The sequence below is a fragment of the Tenrec ecaudatus genome, chromosome 1 (genome assembly GCF_050624435.1).
Source record: "Tenrec ecaudatus isolate mTenEca1 chromosome 1, mTenEca1.hap1, whole genome shotgun sequence".
In the NCBI taxonomy this organism is placed as follows: domain Eukaryota; kingdom Metazoa; phylum Chordata; class Mammalia; order Afrosoricida; family Tenrecidae; genus Tenrec; species Tenrec ecaudatus.
The window spans coordinates 127,728,723-127,750,567 of NC_134530.1; positions in this window are offsets into that span (position 1 = coordinate 127,728,723).

The following is a 21,845-nucleotide window of genomic DNA, read 5'->3' on the forward strand; positions in this document are numbered from 1 at the left end:
AAACTGTGGAAGTCGAATATCAGAAAATACTTGGATACAGTAAAACGCGCTGGTTAGCTCTTTTGCCAGCTGTCGAACAAATTTTGAAAATACGTGATCCTTTGAAATCCTACTTTCTATCACAGGATAAATGTCCTAGAATTTTAGAAGAGTTTTTTGAAAAAGAATCTTCAAAAATTTGGCTAGAGCTTTTACACAATCAAGCAGCTCTTGTTCAAAATGCTATAAAACTTATTGAAGGTGACAAAATTTCGGTAATCAAAGTAGCAAATGAAGCTAAAAACTTAAAATGTCAGTGTCAAGAGCAGTTAGAAAATAGTTTTCTTCCGTTAACTATCCGTAGTAGTATAAGCCAGCTAGAAGAACAAGGTGCAATAAATAGTGCAGATATCATGAATCAAGTTAAAAAGTTCTATAGTAACTGCATAGATCATTTAGAAGAGCGGACGGTACATTACAATGATATTGAACATTTTCATTGGGTTACATTAAAATAAGAACTTAATTGGAATGATGTGCAAAAATCATTTGATCATATTACTCAAAAATTCCCATATAGTAATATTTCTGGAACTGATCTTTTAATCAGGTATCATTATTAAAAATATATATTGATAAGGAAAAGGTTAAATCTTGGGCATCAGCAAAAATCATAATAGAGAGCAAGTGGTTAGAACTATTTCATCATTTTGAAATAAACCATGTTCCATACAATAATGCACTAAAAATTGTGGAAATGCACTGTCCTTACCAGGAACTAATGCTGCGACTGAACGTGTTTTTTCTACGGTAAATAAAGTGTGGACATCAGAAAAAAATCACAATTAAGTGTTGAGACTTTGAAAGCCATTTTATGTGTGAAATATAATTTAACAAATTCTTGTGAAAAATTTCATGACCTTTTAAACGACAGCAATCCACTAAAAAAATTCACTCAAATGAGAAATATGCCAAAAATAAAATAATACTATACATATTTTAATGTATTAATTTGTAAATTGTACTTATGTTGAAATTTAAAAAATATATCACAATACTATTTTTGCGTTCTATGAAAATTTTTGTTGCTCCATATAGACCAAATTTTTAATCAAGAACCCCCTCCCAATCAATGATGTCCCACTTTACCAATGTTAAAATCTGGTCACCTTACCCTAGGTCCTCTTGAGAACTACTAATTCAAAGATTTTCTTCACTCTTTAATATAAAATCCTAATTGAATACGCTCATCTGAGCCACACAAGCCCTTTCTGATTCTTCTAATACATACCTTTTAAAGCAACATAGTCCCTAGCCATCTCATGAATGACTAATGATTTCATCTGTTGTCTCTTTTCCTATTTTAACACTCCTTGGATGTTCTGAGTGAAGCACTTAGACTTTTTGTACAGAAATATGAGGGAGAACATGGTTCCTGCCCTCAAAGAGTTTATAATCTAGTCTTGTTGCCAACTAACTTTTTATTTCAAGTAAATTAAAAACAAGTTTTCATTAAACCTTAGATTTACAAAAAAACTAAAAATGCAAAGATAATACTGAGTTCCTACATACCCTGCCCTTGCTTTCTCTTATTATTAACATATTTCTTTCTTTTTCTTTTTAAAATCATTTTATTGGGGGCTCATAGAACTCTTATCACAATCCATACATACATCCTTTGTGTCAAGCACATTTGTACATTTGTTGCCATCATCATTCTCAAAACATTTGCTTTCTACTTGAGTCCTTGGTATCAGCTCCTCAAATTTTCCCCTCTCCATCCCCACTCCCTCATGAACCCTTGATAATTTATAAATTATTATTTTGTCATGTCTTACACTGTCCGGTGTCTCCCTCCACCCACATTTCTCTTATCTGTCCCCCAGGGACATATGTGGATCCTTGTGATTGGTTCCTCCTTTCTACTCCACCTTCCCCTTCTCCTAGTATCGCTACTCTCATTATTGGTCCTGAGGGGGTTATCTGTCCTGGATTCCCTGTGCTTCCAATTCTTATCTGTACCAGTGCCCATCCTCTGATCTAGCCAGATTTGTAAGGTAGAATTGGGATCATGATAGTGGGGTATGGAGGAAGCATTAAAGAACTAGAGGAAAGTTGTATGTTTCATCAGTGCTGGACTTTACCCTGACTGGCGCCTCCTCCCTGCCACCCTTCTGTAAGGGGATGTTCGGTTGCCTACAGATGGGTTTTGGGTCTCCACTCCACATTCCCCTCATTCACAACAATATGATTTTTTTTTGTTCTGTGATGCCTGATACCTGATCCCATTGCTACCTCGTGATCACATAGGCTGGTGGGCTTCTTCCATGTAAGAACCATTATTTTATAGGTAATTAAAATCATACTGTTCATAGAATTTTAAATTTTACCTTTTTCTTTTTAGCGCCTAAGCACTGTTTCCACTTAAGAAGAATATTAATGCTGGCCAGATACTCAAGGTATTATTGATGTCGGCCACCTCATTTATCAGATGAGCATCTTAGCAATCTGGACTCAGACTAGCATGTGGAGTACAAATCGCAGCCGCAGGCCGCTGTCCATCTCCAGCCCGTAGGTGCCACACGGCTACTCTTCGCCCATGGAAAAGACCTGAGGACGTGGGAGATGCTTCCTTCTTTTCTTTCTTCCACCAAGAAGTATGTACTGAATGCCCACTGAGTATCCATGACTCCCCTGGTGAAAAACAGCAATCGACTCGGTCAGTGATGCCCTCCGAGTGCCTACACTGTAAGTGTCTGATAGCTTAGAAGGCAGAGTAATGGTGTACTGGGTTCCTGCTTCACTTCCAGGTGGTGACAAGAGCAAAACAAGCCAGAGAATGGGATCCAGACCTAATTTCCTCATGTTGACGTGGGAGACAGAATGGTGGCGGCTCCAAAGATGTCCTTGTCCAAATTCCTAGAACCTGTACATAAGTCATCTTCCATGGCAAGAGCTGTTTGGGGCAGCTGTTTTTAAGTTAAGGGTCTTGGATGTGAAGATTAGCCTGGGTTATCTAGGTGGTTCCAGTCTGCACCCAAGGGTTCTTAGAAAGTGTGGCCTGCAAGAGTGAGGTCAGATGGGGGAAGGAAGCAGTGAGTGCAGTGATATGATTGCTGGCTGGGGGCTCATGCGCCAAGGAATATGGGAAACGTCTTAAAAAACCAAATTCACAGCCATGGAGTCACTTCTGACTGATAGCAATCCTAAAGGACGGAGACGTGGTTACTGAGTGCCATTGTATCGTTTCCGATGCAGCAACCCATGCACGACAGGAGGAACCCCCCCATCCTGTGCCATCGTCACAGCTCTCCTTGTTGTAGCTGCTCTAACCTTTCAACTTATTGGGTCTTCCTCTTGTTTGCCGCCCTTTTACTTTACCTGTGGGCTTTGATCCTAATAGTTGGCAGTTCAAAACCATCAGCAGCTCCTCAGGAGGAAGACTGGGCTTTCTACTCTCATTACGCTCATAACCCTGGAAACCCACAGGGGGCAGCTATGAGTCAGCATTAGCTTGATGGCAGAGAGTGGGTTCGTCTACTCTACCCAGTATGGTGTCATTTTTCAGGGACTGACCTCTCCTGACAAGATGTCCAAAGTATGTGAGGCAAATTCTCACCATCTTGGCTTCCAAGGAGCATTGGACTGTGGAGTAGAACTGCCCTTTGGGGTTTCTCATACTTTAAGTCTTTTCAGGAGTAGAAAGCCTCATCTTTCTCCTGTGAGTCAATTGATGGGTTTGAACCACTGGCCTTGTGGTTAGCAGCTAAGTGTGTAGCCCACTGTGTCACCAGGGCTCTTGGAAAAGACACTAAGGCCATTCTCCCCTAGATTCTCTAGAATTCATTTTACCCTACTTTTATCTGGAATTTAGCCCAGTGAGACCTGTGTTGGACATCTGAACTGTAAATGAATACATTGTGTTGTTTTCAGCCATCAAGTGTGTGAGTTTTTGATCTGGTGACAATAAGAAGCATAGCTGGTGAACTGGGTATCTAGAAATAACTCTTTTTAGTGGTGGGGGAGGTTTGTGTGTGGAAGTAGTGTTAAGGTTTTACAGAATCAGACAAAGTAGACTCAAGGGTTCATCTCTGCTCTATCAAATCCAATAACTTCAATTTTCAGATGAAGATAATAATAAAAAAAGAATATCAGCTAAACTTTTCCTTATTCAAACCGATTCTATTGCTTTTTATGGAAACTATCATGTAGCAGCACAATTCATAATAGCCTCCAAATGCCATTCCAGAAACAAGCCAACCCCACTGCCATCAAGTTGATGCCAACTCATAGCAACCCTATGCTCTACAGAACTAAACTACCCAGTCCGGCGTCATCCTCTTCACTGTTCGCATGTTTGAGCCCACTGATGCAGCTGCTCTGTCAACCTCTCTTATCTTATGCTCTCCAAGCATGACGTGCTTCTTCAGGGATGGTCTCTCCTGACAGTATGAGACAAAGTGTTGCAATCCTTGCCTCTAGGGAGCACGCTGGCTGCATTTCTTCCAAGACAGATTTGTTTGGCCATTGAGCAGTCCATGGTACTTTCAATCTTCCCAACACCATAATTCAGATGCATCCAGTCTTCTTTGGTTATCCTTTTCGTGTCCAATTTTAAAGGCATATGAGGCAATAGAAAATACCATGGTTTGGGTCAGGTGCACCTTAGACCTCAAAGTAACATCCTTTCTTATCAACACTTTAAAGAGGTCTTGTGCAGCAGATTCACCCAATGTAATGCTTCTTTGATCTCTTGACTGCTGTTTCCAGGAGCAATGATTGTGGATCCAAGTAAGACAAACGCCTTGACAACTTCAACCCTTTCTCCATGTATTAGTCTGCGTTGACTAGAGAAACAGCTTCGGGGTATTCTCTACTTTCAGCCACGATTCATCTGATGTCAGCAATGATATCCCTTATCCCGGTCTGAATCTCTGGAAGTTCCTTGTCGAAGTAAAGCTACACCGTTGTTGGATTAGCTTCAGCAAGATGCTACTTGCACGTGATATACTAATGACAGTGTTCTATAGTTTGAGCATTCTGTTGGGTTACCTTCCTTTGGAATAAATACAAATATGTATCCCTTCCAGTCAGTTGGTCAAATAGCTATCTTCCACATTTCCTGGCTTCCAGGGCTTCATCGGCTTGTTGGTAGTTCCGTTGGTATTCCACGAATTCTTGGAGCGTTGGTTTTGGCTATTGCCTTGAATGCAGCTTAAACAACTTCTTTCAACACCATTGGTTCTTGCTCGTTTGCTGCCTCTCGAAATGGTTGAATGTCTATTCGTTGTTTTGGCGCAGTGACTGTGTATCCTTTCCATCTTTTTTGGATGTTTCCTGCATTATACATGATTTGCTCATAGAACCTATCGATATTGGAACTCAAGGCTTGGAGTTTTTTAGTTCTTTCAGTTTAAGATAGGCTGAGCAAGTTCTTCGTAATGACATCAGTAGTAGAAGGGAAAGACAAAGTGATCTTAAAGTTGGTTATATGGGTGATTTCACTTTGTGAAAACTCAGATGACTTGTACAAATGCTGTATGTTACAGAGTCCTTGGGTAGTGTGACCTATTTATGTACCTGGCTGCTATCTGAACGGTTGGCTGTTTCAGTTCACCCATAGGTGCCTCAGAAGAATGACCTGGCTAGCTACTTCCTAGAGGTGCCTGCCGTGGAAAACCCTATGCAATGCACGTTTATTCTGATACACCCGAGGCTGCTATGAGTTGGTTATTCCATGGCAACTGGTTATTGCTCTGTATGTTATGTATCATCAGTACAAAGGTTACTCAGAATAAAACCGTATGCATATCTGATCCCAGTGGCTTTTCTAACAGCAGCTGACTACAAAGAATTTGAACTTTTGAAAAGATGAATAAAAGAATGAATACAATCCCCAGATGAGCCCTTCCTGGATTCACTTCTCAAAAGAAGAATGAACAGCCACCCAACTCTGGGCCATTAGATATAAGATTATGTGAAAAACAAATTCAAAACATTTGGTTTATGTTCCACTTATCAAACTATTTCCTCTCTACTATTAGGACACAATTATTTTAAGCTGCTCTTTGAAAATATTACTTAATTATGGGCAAGTAATCTAGGATGGAAGGAATGTGTTTAATAAGTTAAAGATAAATAATCATTGCCCAGTTATGATTCTGTGGGAAAATGATGCTTTCCAGTATGTTTGGAATTTTATCTATTAGGAGCAACCTTTGCTTTGAGCAGGCTGCAAGTTGAAAGCTAAGTTCAGAGTCTGACTAAATGAGGCCTTCACTTTAAATATTGTGAAAGGACAATTTGAATCAGACTGGTGAGTTGCTTTGTAGAATAATGACCAAGTTCAGTGGTAAACATTGTGTAGACACCATGATATAAATAATAGACATTAAAATGAACAACTAGGTAATAAACATTCAATAAGTGAAATAGAAATGATCCTTCTATATTAAAGCTTTATTATTTTTGTTTTTAAGAATATATTTTTGTTGTTGTTTTGATGAAACTATACACAGCAAAACCCACACACCAATCATTTCTACGTGTGCAGTTCAGTGACATGGATGATAATCTTCAGGGAGTGCAACCGTTCCAGTCTCTCCTCTTTTGCTGACCTGCTCCTCCTCTAGTAACATCCAGTCTGGCTTCTTCTGGCTTTCTGCCTTGTCTCATCCACCTCCTGTTTTAGTTCACAGTGGCCACTTTGGTCCTATCAGGAGAGGTGTTTCGAAGAGTAAATGCTTAAGGCAGTCACTCTTTCCTAATTGAGTTACACGATTGTTTGGTTATCAGAAAGCTTCAGAGGATATTTTTACTTTAAGGTTTAAACATTACCCCAGGGCGATATAGTTTCCTATAACATATCGGCTTTATGATACTTTTGTTTGTTTTCTCGTAACATGATTTTTGACTTCCTGGAAGCAAACTGAGAAAGGGTTCTAATTTTATTGGAATTCATATTCCTGGGTCCTTGGAGTTGAGGTGATTCACTCAGGCATATGAGGGACCCTTTTTCCTTTAAGCCTGCAAGGAACTATTCAAATCCAACAATAGCTGAGGGAGTAGTTTATCAGAAATTATTTTGCCTTAGGCATTGAGTTCTTTGGTGAACCCATTCCCTCTTTGACCATTTTCCCTATAACTTTGGGTTGATGCTGCGTGATTTGCACCGTATCTACTCACTATAAATATTATGAATTTTAGGTATTACTCTGTGAATTTAGGTTTCTGACAAAACAAAATAAATTTTGAAGTTGACAGTTGGGAATCTTGGAGAACCTCTTGGTCCTCAGTGAAAACTGAAGTGGAGAATAACAATTAAACTTAAATAAGGTCTTTCCCCATCTGGAGGATTGGCCCTTGTTGACTGTGATCCAGGGTCACTCCAGTGCGAACATTTTGCCGCATTCTTTTCTTTGCTAGGAAGGACGAGAGCCAACACAGTACTTAGAATTCTCAGAGGACTTACGTCGATAGGATTATTTCTGCTGAAGGTTCATTGTCAAATATTATTGTGGCCGATAATTGTTTTTTAGGTTAGAAACATTTTTTGAGAAGTGCTTATGATTTTATTTCACATCTGGAAGGAAGCCCTAAATTATAAAGCTGACTATGACTGAATATAGTTTGATTGCTGGCAATTTATTTCCTCCTGAAACAAAATGGATGAAAGTTAGTGCTCAACCCTGGTGGGGATCATGTACAACAGGAGCAGCGAGTTCACGTTTGAGAGCCAACAAGAACTAATTTTCTCTCTTAAGCAGTTTCCTTATTAGGCAAACTGCCAGCTTCCTGCTCAATTAAGGACAGCAAGAGGCTGGGTCACAAACAGCTGAAACCAGATCAGGCCCAACTACCATGACCACTAGGTCCTCAGCCTTACTTTTTGACATCACAAGACTGAGAACACACTTCGACACCCCAGATATGACCCAAAGCCAAAGACCATCTTTTTGAGCTCTCCCCCTACCCCGCCCCCCCCCCCCGCCTCATTCTTTGCCTGACTGAGAACTCACATGACTACTTTTGTGCAGACTCAAACACCAAGTAGGTACTGATGACTGCCTTAGAAGCCCCCCCCCTAATCTATCCTAATAAGAGTCTCTTCCCAAAACTCAAAGAGGCAGGACGGCAGACCTTGGGCTGTTAACCCCAAGGTAAACAGTTCAAAACCACCGCTCCCTTCATAGGAGAAAGCCGAGGTTATCTCCTGTAAATATCTACAACCTTCGAAACCCACAGGGACACTTTCTACTCTGTCCTATAATGCAGTTCACTCTGAGTTGGAATGGATTTGATAGTGGTGAGTTCTGAGCTGACCTTGGATTTCACTGACTCAGATCCTGCGCTTGTTTGCTGGGCCGAACAAATAAGGCTGTTTCTGGTCATTTCATTTCTCTCTAGCAGAAATCTGCAAGACGTGGAAGACCACCGTAACATTCTAAACACATAGACACATCAGATTGAAAATATTCCCCAAATTGCAGTCCTATTTGGGTAACTAGTAAAGGGAAAATATTGGTGATGTATCTTTAGGACTGAGCTGGTAGCACTTTAGTGTAAAATTAAAGGAAAAAAAGATTTCCTGCATTTTTGTTTTTGTTTTTATTTCATAGATCCCAATTCATAAGTCCTATACGACAGCTTAAAATTGCCTCATTAGGTTGCCTTTGGATAGATCACCAGGTCTTTCACCCAACAAGCCATTAGGTGAATTTAAAAAAAGCCGAATCAAACTTTTTGCCTAGTAGCTGAATGACTGATGGGTTCCAACCTCTGACCTTTCAGTTGGCAGCCAATGTAACACCAGGGCTCCTTCATCATGGGCTAAAGCCTGTAGACGTCATTAGTAGATGCTTCCCAACGTGAGCGAGAAAGTCAACCCTTGAAGTCACTCTGAGTCAGACACATTTTATAGCTCTCGTTTAAACCAAGCAAGCTCAAAATTTCCCACTCTCTGGATAGAATCAGGAGAATGTGTATGCTTAGTTAAAGTGTTTAACAGGGAGTACAATTAAAATAGTATTCAAAACACTGGGATGTTAAGACAGGATAGTAGACGAAATAAGCCAACAGGTAATTAGTTTTTCAATATTACTTGTGTATCTGTGCACCTGTGTACCAACATACAGGTCAAAGACCAGATGTTCATGTGCATCCTGTCATCCTTGAGTGCAGTGAGAAGGCATCTGAGAGGGTGAAGTGATGTAATTGGATTATTTTAAAATTATGGCAAGAAACATAATTTTTAAAAGTCACACAATTACATGAGCAGTAGTAGATATGTGTTAAGTATTTTTCTAGCAAATATGAAAAATAATCGCCACTGCCCTCCAGCGAAAGACCAAGAGGAACATATCGTATATACTCGAGTATAAGCCGACCTGAATATCAGCGGAAGCACCTAATTTTACCACAAAAACAGCATGAAAAATGTGCTGAAAAACTCAGCTTATACTCAAGTCTATATGGGTAGATGTAATTGAGCAAGTTGAGTTTATTGCTTGTGACAACAAAGAAGAATGAGTGCCATGAGGAATCGTGGGGCATCTCCGTCAGATGGAGTTGGAGTGGATTGTTTATGGAACTGTGTTAAGGATTTATGGGAAGCAGGACTTTGCTCCAGACTGGATGTGTTGGGAAATAAGGCTAATTCTATGATTGTGCATCTTAATCGACCTCATCCATAAAGAGGGAAAACTAAATGGAGCTAATGTGTAACTGGTATGAAGGCAGCACTCATTCATCCTAACCAGGCTTGGGGGATGCGGGGTCGATTTTGTGACTTGGACACTGTTCACATTTAGTTTGTGTTCAGACTCGTGGTCTTGATCTATCAACCACAGAGTGGCCTTGTCTGATGTGGATGTTCTGGGAAAGTGTTCAGGACAGCCGGAAGGCCTAGCCGATGGAACTGGGCCAGCTCCAGAATGTCAACGCATGCTTTCCTCTTTCTCAATAAATTTCAAACCCTCCCCACTCCCACTCTATCAAAAAATTAGCATTATTTCTATTTCTCAGATCTGTGTAACTTGGGACACCATGTAGGACATGCTATCGGTGTGAAAAGGGAAACAAATGATCAGGTGAGCTTAAGTTGTAGAGTAACACGATGCATTTTAGAATCATGTGTTGCAAATGGACTGCAGGGAATGAGCTAGAGGACTAGACTGAAACAAAGAAGAAAGAGTTCTTTTGTTGTACCTGTGTAGTCACCACACAATCATCAAGTCCTTACTGTGTGGCAGGCCCTGTGCTAGACAATGAAGCTGCAGTGACAAGTGAGGCATAGCTTCTCTTGCAGAGTCCAGAGTCGATCCAGGAAGAGAAGCAAGAAGCCAGACAGCTCCGATGCGATCTAAGAAGCTCTGCAATGTCAGGAAGCACAGAAGGCAGTTTCTGACCTAGACTTGGGGAGTGGAGAAAGAGATCACAATTATGAGTTGGAAAATCTGGCTGCAGTATATAAGATGGGCCAAATCAAACCCAACCTTCTACCACTGAGTCTATTCTGACTCATAGCAATCCTATGCAGCCTCCTGAACGGTGAGAGAACACACTTCTCTTTGTTAAAGCCATCTACTTGTGGTATTCCTATTGTAGCTCTACTAGATAACTAAGATAGGAACCTTGGTCGTGTAGGGCAGTGATTCGCATGGTTGGAAGTTCAAAACCACCAGAAGCTCTGGTGAAAGACTGAGCTCTTGACTCCCTTAAACTGTCACAGTCTCGGAAACCCACTGGGGTCCCTATTGAGTTCACATAGACTCCATGGCAGCCAGATAACTAAGATAGGCAGGCTAAGCTTTGAGGAAAGTACAGTAGTTTTCAGACAGGCAAAAGTCTGAGGTTCTGTGGGAGACCCAGATGAAGTTAAGAAGGCAGCAGGAAATAGCAGATGAGTTCAGAATTTTTGTTCTAATAGAGATATGTGTGACATCAGACTATATGCCAGGCAACAATGAAGCCATGAGATGGATAGGGTTAGCTCAAGGAGTAAAAACCCCTCAACTTTAGTAATACGAAGGGTTAAGCAGGAGGATTAGAAATAATGTGACTGGTACAACCTTTTACAAATTTAGGGCACCCATGTGGTTCCACCTTTGTTTAATCAATTGACTCAGTCCATATTTGTCACAACAGCAAGAATTTCCATATTTTCTTCCTCAAAGTTTTTAAAGAATGACATTATTAATTACTCTCATTGATGGAGGTGTGGAGGCAAGGCTCCTTCCAAGTCTATTGTCATTTTTCCCTAGAGTCAGGAAGGTATCGCCACTGAAGACTTGTTTTGCTGAATTTGATGGGCCATAAAGGAATGACCTTGGTGGTCCAGACAGATTATCCTACTACTACCCACTCTGGGGCATACACTGGACATTGGAACACAGCCCTTTAAAAAAAATTTTTTTGGTGTTGTTGAAAATACACATATAAAAAATATACGCGTTCAGTAGTTTCTACATGCGCAATTCATTTGGAGTTGTCGCTTGAGTTGTGCGCTCATTTCCACCCTCCTTTTCTGAGTAGTTCTTTTCTCACTAACATGCACCCACATATCATAAACTTCCTGCCGAATCTCCTGAATTGTGGCTGTCACATTGATCGCAAGCACAATACTCATAGCAGACATTTTTTTTTGTTTTTAATTAAAAGATCATTTTACTGGGGGCTTTTACATCTCCTATAACAATCCATAAATAAATCAATTGTATCAAGCATATTTGTACATATGTTGACATCATTATTTTCTAAACATTTACTTTTATATTGAGCCCTTGATATCAGCTCCTCTTTTTTCCCTCCCTCCTGCCTCATGACTCCTTGAGAAATTAAAAACCATTTGCTGTCTCCCTCCCCCCCATGGTTTCTGTTGTTCATCCCCAGGGGGTGGGTGTGGGTGACGCGGGCATGTGATTATATGTCGATCTTTGCAATTGGTTCCCCATCCTCCTCTCCTCTCTCCACCTTTCCATTACCCTCCTGGTATCGCTACTCCCATTCCTGTTCCTGGATTCCACATATGGCACCAATGAAGCACACAATATTCCTCTGGTTCCTTGAGGCTTCCTCCCCCCACACTATCATGGCCCCAGTCCTACCCTTTACTGCAGGCTAGACCGGCGCATGTACACAGGTACAGAAGACATAAGAGCTCATGATCCAAGGAATCCAAGAAAAGGCAGACGTATTTTCATTTGTTAAATTAAACTATCAATCAGAAGATTTCAAAAGATATTTTTGTTTTAAAGTCTAAGGATGATCTCAGATCAATAGTTTCCACAGAAACAACAGTTTCATTCACCTTTCATGGTGAGGATATCTAGACTCCATGAGAATTTGAAATTCGACTTTGCATTTCTGCCACATGCCTGTTATTGTTACGTGCTATCGGATAGGTTCCGACTTACAACAGATGAAACAGTTGCGCAACAGAAAGAAACATTACCTGATCCTGCGCCATTCTCACAATTGTTCTTATGTTTGAGCCCATCCATGCACCCACTGTGTCAATCCATCTTGTTGAAGGTCTTGTTGAAGCCATAAGGCTCAGTTCCACTCTGTAATATACTGGAGGTCCTTCAACTCATGTGGACAGCTGAGTCCAAAATCAAGGAAGCAGACAGTAGAGTCTTCCCTCTGGCAAGGCAAGCAGTCTGCCCACAGGCAGCAAACAGCAGGGTGGGTCAGCAAGTGATGTAGGCCTGGATAGGATTTTGAATGCAATGCAATGTAATGCAAGGTAACAGGCTCCACCAGCCTCAAGCACAAATGATGTATGCACCATCAGTGTGGTGAAGCAGGTCTCAAAGGAGCCTCAAGCTCTAATGGCGGGATCCATGGGTTGGGTTGGCGTATAGGTAGTATAGCTCACAGGTTGACGCAGGGAACTAGCTAAAGCAACAGCATGTTGGTACAATCACCAGAGAGCAAGAGAGAGGGGGGCAGGCCTTGCAGAACTTCTATCTCTTTACCCTCCAATCTAACTGCAGCCTGATTAATCCCTCATGTTCCTATTGGCCAGGTTGGTAAAATAAATAAACCTAACCAGCACAATGCTCCTATGGAGGCTTTTATTAACCTCTCCAGTAATGACCTTTGGGAACAACTGAATTCTGGTTTCAAACAGAGGAGACAATTGGTTATGGAGGCAATTAGGCACTCATTCCAGAACCTCCTTCTTTGTTGTGCCAGGTAATCAGAGGTCCCTTGTACCTTTGATAGCCTCTTGCAAGTGTTTTGTTTTGTTTTTAACTTACAAGCTTTAAAGAATCCAGGCACTACACAAAGAATTAGGAGAGTGAGCAAAGGCACCGACCTTTTGTCATTGTTGTGAACACATAGATCACACAACTTTTGCCAGTTCAACTTTTAATAAGTGTATAATTTATTGACAGCACTTGGCTATGCTGCTCTTCCCTCAACCAAATGTGATTTTCCATCACTGTTAATCCCTCTTTGCTCTCTCTTTCACATCCCTGGTGACTGCTAATACATTTTGGCCTCTATACATTTTTATTTATCTTTTCTTCATTAAAAAAATGAGACTGAGGGCAACAAATGTACAAATATGCTTGACACAATATATATATATATATGGATTGTGGTAAGAGTTGTAAGAGCCACCAATAAAATGATTTTTTAAAATGAGGTTATCCAATATTTTTCCTTTTGTGATTGACCTAAGCTTAATGTTTTTAAGCTCCATTCATACAGTAGCATGTGTTAAGACTTTAATCCTCCTACTGGCTGGGCAGTAGACCATTTTGCAACTGCTTTTAATTCACAATTATACCCAGAAATTTTCTCCCCACATGTAACAGCTATTGTAGGACGGCTAGGTCCGAGGAAACCAACATGCCTGTTAGGTGTTGAATTGTACTCTCCCCTCCCCTCCAAATATTAATTATAAATGGGGCAGTATTAGTGTCAGGTGTATTTTAAACCAACGTCTTTTGAAATTTGGAATAACATAGTAGACCACCATCAATAAAGTTCAACTGAATGGGGAGGATGCAAGCCGCATAATCTCCAAGGAACCCAGTGATAGAAGCAGAAAAGAAGCAAGACTTTCCCCAGTGTGGGAAGAGAGAGAGCCTTTTTCAAAAGCCAGAGCCCTGGGCTTGCACTTCTAGCATCTTAGTCTGTGGGAAAAGCAATGCCTGTTTGCTAAAGTTACGTATTTGGGCTATGACTGTTATATACTTCCAAACGAAAGAACCCTCTGCTGTCGAGGTGATTCCAACTCATATGTCTATAGGGTTTGCGAGGATGTGCATCTTCATGGGAGTAGAGCCTCATCTTTCTCCTGCTCTGTTATTGTAGTAGTAGCTAAAGGAGACCCATAGTTAGATCTTTGTAAATTCTGAGGTCTTTATAATGCCATCTTTTCATTTCCTGGTGCATTCCACTCTTGCAGTCATTGCTCTAATCTCCTAGCAAGTCTTGATTAGGACTTACTGACCAGCCCTTACAAACTTTCCTAACTTTGAATTACAGATATTGGGGCTGTTATGATGTCTCTCCAAGAAGGTTCTAGATCCTCATAGGGACTGAATCATCTCTGAGATGCCCAGCTCTGCCCACCAAAGGGAGCGGTTTTGTGCTAAGACAAAATGTCCCATTTCCCCCGGGCCGGCTCACTCACTGTACATTTGCATAACTAAGAAAGCTACACCCAGGTGGACCTTCTTCAGAAGAAGATGCTCAAGTTTTATCCATTAAAAAAGGAAAGACCTTTTCAAAAGTTAAATAAGCAGGAAAGCTAAGAGAACAAGGGACACTGTGTCAGCCAAGGAGAAGCGTTTAAGAAGAGAGTGGCCAACGATTTTAATCTATCCTCGGCAGAGTACAATGAGGGTTAATACTCCACTGGAGGTTGGCTCAGTCATTGTTTGATGGACACACGACTTCAGGGTGTCGAGGAAGGAATGAGAGGTAGAGAACTCTTGTGCGATCCTGTTCTGACAAGACATTGGCTATGAAAGGAAAGTCAGAGAGAGGGAGGGAGACCACGGAGCTGGGCTTGCTCAAAACAAGACAAATGCGATTCCACGGATACCCAGCCTTACTCTTCACGTCTTCTTGTTTAGAAGCGTTGTTAGCTGGCAGGCTAGGGCAGCTCTACTCTCCCCTACAGAGTCCTTGTGAGTGGGGATCCACTTGATGGCAGTGAGTTTGGACAGTCTGGTGTAATATGATCACCCACTGATTGTTTTTAAAAATAAATGATGTTTTAGAGCAATTTATATTCATAGAAAAGTTTAAGGCTTATTCAGAGATTTTTCCATATGCCTTCCACCAGTTTTCCCTATCAGTTATATACTAGTGTGGTCCCTTTGTTATTGACTAACACATGATTATTAAACTGCAGTTTATTCTTCGTGAACATTTCTTTTGAAAGTTTTTATCTGATGTCCTTTTCCTGTCACAGGATCTTATCCAGGATACTACATTCAATATGATTTCATCATGTCTCCCGAGTTTCCTCTTGGTAGTGACATTTTCTTATACTCATCTTGTTTTTGATGACTTTCAATTTTGTAGTGTTGTGTAGAAGGTGTCTCGTGTTTTCTTCTAAGACTGTGGTGATGGGCTCTTGCGGCCCCTAGGTAGAACAAATCATGATGTGCTTGACTACCGACTGACAGATTAATGGTTTGAGTCAGCTAGACAGGGTTGCCTAGCTACTTCAGAAAGGTCCAGTCTGAAAGACCGTATGCAACACAGCCCTGTTCTGCCACACTCTGTCATGAGTCAGAGTTCACTTGAAACAATTGATTTTATTTATTCGGGATAAATGGATTCCGCCCCCACCTCCCACCCCCATTTTGTTGAGGGCTCATACAGCTCTTATCACAATCCATACATATATCCATTGTGTTAAGCACATTTGTACATTTGTTGCCATCATCATTCTCAAAACATTTTCTTTCTACTTGAGTCCTTGGTGTCAGCTCCTCATTTTTTCCTTCCCTCCCCCACTCTCCCTTACTCGCAAACCCTTGATAATTTATAAATTATTATTTTTTCTTGTCTACACTGACTGATGGTCTGCCTTCACCCACTTTTCTGTTGTCCATCCCCCAGGGAAGGGATTATATATATAGATCATTGTGATCAGTTTCCACTTTCTCTCCCCACCTTCCCCTTACCCTCCTGGTATCACTACTCTTATTATTGGTCCTGAGGGGTTTATCTATCCTGGATTCCCTGTGTTTCCAGCTCTTATCTGTACCAGTGTACATGCTGTGGTATAGCCAGATTTGTAAGGTAGAAATCGGGGTCATGATAGTGGTGAGGAGGAAGCATAAAGAAGTAGAGGAAAGTTATAGCTTTCATTGGTGCTTTATTGCACCCTGACTGGCTGGTCTCTTCCTTGCTACCCTTCTGTAAGGGGATCTCCAATTTTCTACAGATGGGATTTGGGTCTCCACTCCGGACTCCCCTTCATTTACTTTGATATGATTTTTTGTTCTGAGTCTTTAATGCCTAACACCTGATCCCATTGACACCTCATGATCACATACACTGGTCTGCTCTTCCATGTGGGCTTTGTTGCTTCTGAGCTAGATGGCCGCGTGTTTACCTTCAAGCCTTTAAGACCCCAGATGCTGTATCTTTTGATAGCTGGGCACCATCATCTTTCTTCACCACCTGTGCTATGCACCCATTTTGTCCTCAGAGATCATGTTGGGAAGGTGAGCATTACAGAATGCCAGGTTATTAGAACAAAGTGCTCTTGTGCTGAGGGAGTACTTAAATAAGGGGCCCAATATCCGTCTGCTACCTTGATACCTAACATATAAAAATATATTAAGTAGTAAAAAATATCTATTTCCCTATCGTTATATGTAAAAATATTTACATATGCATATGCCTGTAGATAAATGGATTTTTAATCCTCCTATAAGAGATTCAATGATCTCATGCTTTGTTTATTAAGATTAAATCTGTAGAATACATTTCATCAAGGGAGTTAACAATTTGGTTCCTATTTTTCAATACAGATGAACATGCTGACCTAGCAGAAGTTGACAGCAGTGAAGAGTTTCACAAAAATAACATTAAAAGTGTTTTTATAAACATATTCTGCTAGCCATTAATATTTCAATATGTCAAGAAAAGTTGCTTAATGGAAACTAATTGTAACAGTGATTTGAAGACTATGAAGCTCAAGTACTGGATCAATATTTTTGTCACATTTCATTTCCTGATTTCTAATGAGGCAGCACACACACAAATATCAGCATCTTATATCCTTACATTTAGCACTGGGGACTGAAGAAGAATGGTAGAAAAAGACAAATTGGTTGTGCTGGACAGCCATCCTCCATCTAGGCTCTACCACTTATTAGCGTGACCGATGGTAAATTGCTTAACTCCTGTATGCCTCAATATTCTTACACATAAAGCGAGAAGAGGAAGAATGCCCTGTAACAGGATTTTTGAGGATTAAGTGAAATAATATATATTTTACAGTCGTCAAGCCGTACAATTGTGCTAGCTATTCTAATTCCTGGGTTGGCACTCTGTCGGGGGCACTGCTGTGGCTGGTATGGGTGTTTATATCTTGTGGTCATTAGATGGTTCGAGTCTATATTAGCTCTTAGAATTGTCATTACTAAATGCCATAAAATGAGTAGCTTCATAAGAACAGAAAATTATTGTTGCAGAGTAATTGCAGCTCTACTGAAGGAGTCCAAAATCCAGTTGATTGTTCCGCGAGCTCCGAGGTAGGCTCTGTTCCATGTCCTTTTCCTGTCTTGTGATGACGATGGCTGAATTCTGCCATGCTTTGACTTGCAGATCTTTCTAGCCTCTGCTTCTCTTGTCATGTGATTGTCTTCCTTCTGGGTCTTCTTTCGCCTTTTACAGAGACACAACTCATATTGGATTGGGATCTATTCCACTCCAGTATAACATCTTATTAACTGAGAACATCTTTGATTTCCAAACAAGGTCACATTGGTTATATTTTTTCAGAGTGGTTACAATTAAACGCCCAATAGGGTTCAAGTTGCGTTAACTCTAAAATACCTTGAAAGTTACCACTGTTGGTGACTGAAGAGCCACCCCGAGGGTCTGCTTCCTCAGCCCTCACAGCCATTTCGGGATGGTGACTGGTCCTCACTATCAAGGAATAGCTAAGTTGCGCTGATGCCTGGGGATCTGGGAGTGGGCTGCAAGAAGCTTACTTTGATGGATTTCGAGAGTCAAACTTGCCTCCTAAAGCGGGGATACTCATCATCTCCAACTTAGTAGTGTTGGTATAGCTCTTCCTAGTTTAAGCCTAGTTTAAGGATGGCTGTGGTCAGGATGGTTGAGTGGCCCCTCCTCTTTTGGCGAGCACATTTAATGTTGTGCGTGTACGTAGATTCAGGACTGATTGTTATGTTCCTTCCCTTGGCTTCACTTTTAAGATGTTGCCCAAAGAAGTGTGTGCTCTTGAATAATTGTATGAATGGAAGAAAGCTTCCTCACTACACAGCTGTCAAAAAGTTCAAGCCGTATTTATGACTGATTTTGTAAATAGTTGTCCCGGGAATTATATGACACTCCTAAATATTATTTTCTCAAATGTCTTATAACTCAAAGGGAGTTATTATATTAAGCAATTCGACTTTTGTTGGAAAAAAATTCTCAGAGCTTTTGGGAAGGAACACTTAATAACATAATTGTCTTCCCATTATATCCCATGCTTTGTTTCTCCCAGGTAATCATTTTGCCCAAGAGTTTAGTTTGCAGCTTGTAAAACTGTATGCACTAAGATTGATTACACAAATATTTTTATAACTACAGATCAGTTATAAATGTGAGGCCTATGTTTTTAGAACATCAATTTGGAAAGAAGTAATCATATATTCTATTTTGGTATTAGCATTGAAGATGAATAATTCATAAAGAAAAACAGAGCATTTCCATCTCCTTAGCGCATGGCTGTGGAGATCTGACATCAAGTGTCAGGATATGTAAGGTGACTCTGAGTGAGGATAGCAGCTCAATGTGTGTTTTCAGAATTTGGAGATTTTTCTCCCTTGAGTCACAAGCCTTATAGGATAAACTCGGGACTAAGATCACTTCTGGAATTAATGCTTATATCACAGATTTATTCTTTCATTTCATCATTTGATTTTTAGTTTTATATTTTGAGTCAATAAAATGTATTTACCTTGATGTAATCTAAAAAAAGTCTACGCTATTGTGAAATCAGATGACTGATATCAAATAATACATTCATTTACGTTACTTGCTTCTATTCATCTGTCTTCATGACCAGTTCTTCATTTCCCTACCCAAAATGTTGCATGTTGAACTTGAGGCAAATATATATATATAATTTAAAATATTTATCTAGCTGTTGGGAATATAAACAGCAAAACATACGAATTTCTACATGCTCAATTTGGTGACATTGATTAGACGCTGAGTCATCCTTGTAATTGTCACATTTAAGCTCATTATTGCGGTCCATCTTGATGAGGTTCTTCCTCTTTTTTATCTGAGCCATTAGTTACTGTGCATTGTGGCCATCTCAGGAATTGGTTCGTCCTGATAAGAGGCCCTAAGTATGTGAGACAATGTCATATCATCCTTACAAGGACCCTTCTGATTGTACTTCTTTCAAGACAAGTGAGATGTAATATGGACCTTCTATCCGTGAGTCCTCATGTGAGGTATTACAATTCACATATTATGCTTGTGGCTATAATACCATTTCGGAGGGCTGTAGTCTTAAACCATCATCAGTAAGTATGTTACACGTTCATGGTTTTCAGCAAGCAAGGTTGTGTCATCTGCATATTGCAGGTTGTTTTTGACCATTCTCATCATCTTGATGCCTGTTCTGCTTCATTGAGTCCAACTTCCCAGATTATTTGTTCAGGATAAAAATTGAATTAGTATGGTGAAATGATACAACCTGGCACAGCAATCCTGATTTTAGACCATGCACCATTCCCTTGTTCAGTTTGAGTGCTACCACTTGATCTAGTACAGGTTCTGCATGAATACAAAAAAGATGCTTTGGAATTAATATTGTTTGCAATGATTTGTTCTGCCCACATAGGAAATATCTTTGTTTATTAAAAAAAACACAGGTAAACATTTTCGTGATAATTTTTGCTGTTAGCCAAGATGCATCTGACATCAGCAATAATAGCTTTGATTTTACTTCCTCTTCTGAATCCAGCTTAAATTTCAGACAGTTTCTTGTTGATACAGCGTGAGTTGTTTTAATTATTGCTATACCCATAATACCCATCTTGACGCATAATAAACTGTGGTAACCTTGAAAAGAGTGGGAATTCAGAACACTTCATTGTGCTCATTCAGCACTTGTACAGCGAACAGAACAAGGAAAATACTTCATGGTTTAAAATCAGGAAAGGTGTGCATCAAGATTCAATCTATAAAAGTTCACTGTAAAGGTTCAATCTATATGATGAGCAGATTATCAGGGAAACTGGATTATACGAAGAAGAGCGGGGCTTCAGGATTGGAGGAAGACTTACTAACAGCTTGTGGTATGCAGATGCCACAGCCTTGCTGGACGAAAGGACTTGAAGCCCTTGCTGATGAAGATCAAGAATTGTAGCCTTCACAGTGCATTACATTTCAATGTAAGGAAGACCAAAATCCTCACAACTGGACCAAAAAAAGTAAAATGATGATAAACAGGGAAACGGTTGAAGTTGTCAAGGATTTTGCTTACCTGACTTGGATCCACAATCAGTGCTCATGGAGGCAGCAGTCAAGAGGTCATAAGACATATTGCATTAGGTAAATCTGCTGCACAAGATCTCTTTAGAGTATTGGGGGGGGGGAAAAGGTTGTTTCTTTGAAAACTAAGGTGTGCCTGATACAAGCCATGGCATTCTCCATTGCATCATATGCATGTGAAAGTTGCACACTGAATGAGGGAGACCATAGAACAATAGATGCATTTGAATTGTGGTGCTGGAGAAGAATGTTGTAGTACGATGGACTGCTAAAAGGATAAACCCTGAATCCACATTGGGAGAAGTAAGACCAGAGTACTTCTCAGAGTCAAGAATGGCAAGACTTCATCTTACATGTTTTGGACAGGAAAGATCAGTCCTTGGAGAAGGACATCATGCTTGATAAATGGAAGGGTGGCGGAAACGAGGAAGGCCCTCAAGGAGATGGATTAACAGTGGCTGCAACAATGGGCTCTGGATTAAGAACAATTGGTTGTGAGGGTGGCACAGGGTCATGCATTGCTTCGTTTGGTTGTGCGTAGGGTTGCTATGGGTCAGAGCCAACTTGATGACACCTAACAACAACACTGCCCTAGTTCACAGAAGCCTGTGTGACTGCGCGGAGGGACAGGGAGAGGTGAAGTGATTTTCCAGCAGATGTGATTCATTGTTGAGCCATTCATTGTTGCTTGTCTATAGTTCTCCATTGCTCTCTCCTGCTTTCCGGTTGAGAGTCCCTCAAAGATGAACACTATCTATTGTCATATGTCTTCATGTATTTGTGGAGGGAGGATGCGAATAATTACCCACTCTTATCACTTCTAGTTGGTGCTCAGGATTGCTGACTGAAGAACTATGTCACAATCTTCCCAGAATCCAGCCAATGAGTTCTTGAAGATGGTGGTTAGGACTTGAGTATTCATACAGCTACCTATGGGATGTAACTTTTGGCTTCACATGTAAAATGCAGCTGAGGCCTTGGTGGGTTTTAAACAGTAATCTCTTTACCAGATCTTTCTAAAGCATTTAAAATCATAGCTTTTATCCATCTTGAAAACCCAGGCTTCGCTGCATCTTGAAGGGGCAAGCGATGGGGCATGCTGGTGTTCTACGTGTTCTTACTTGACAGCTATGCAGAAAAAC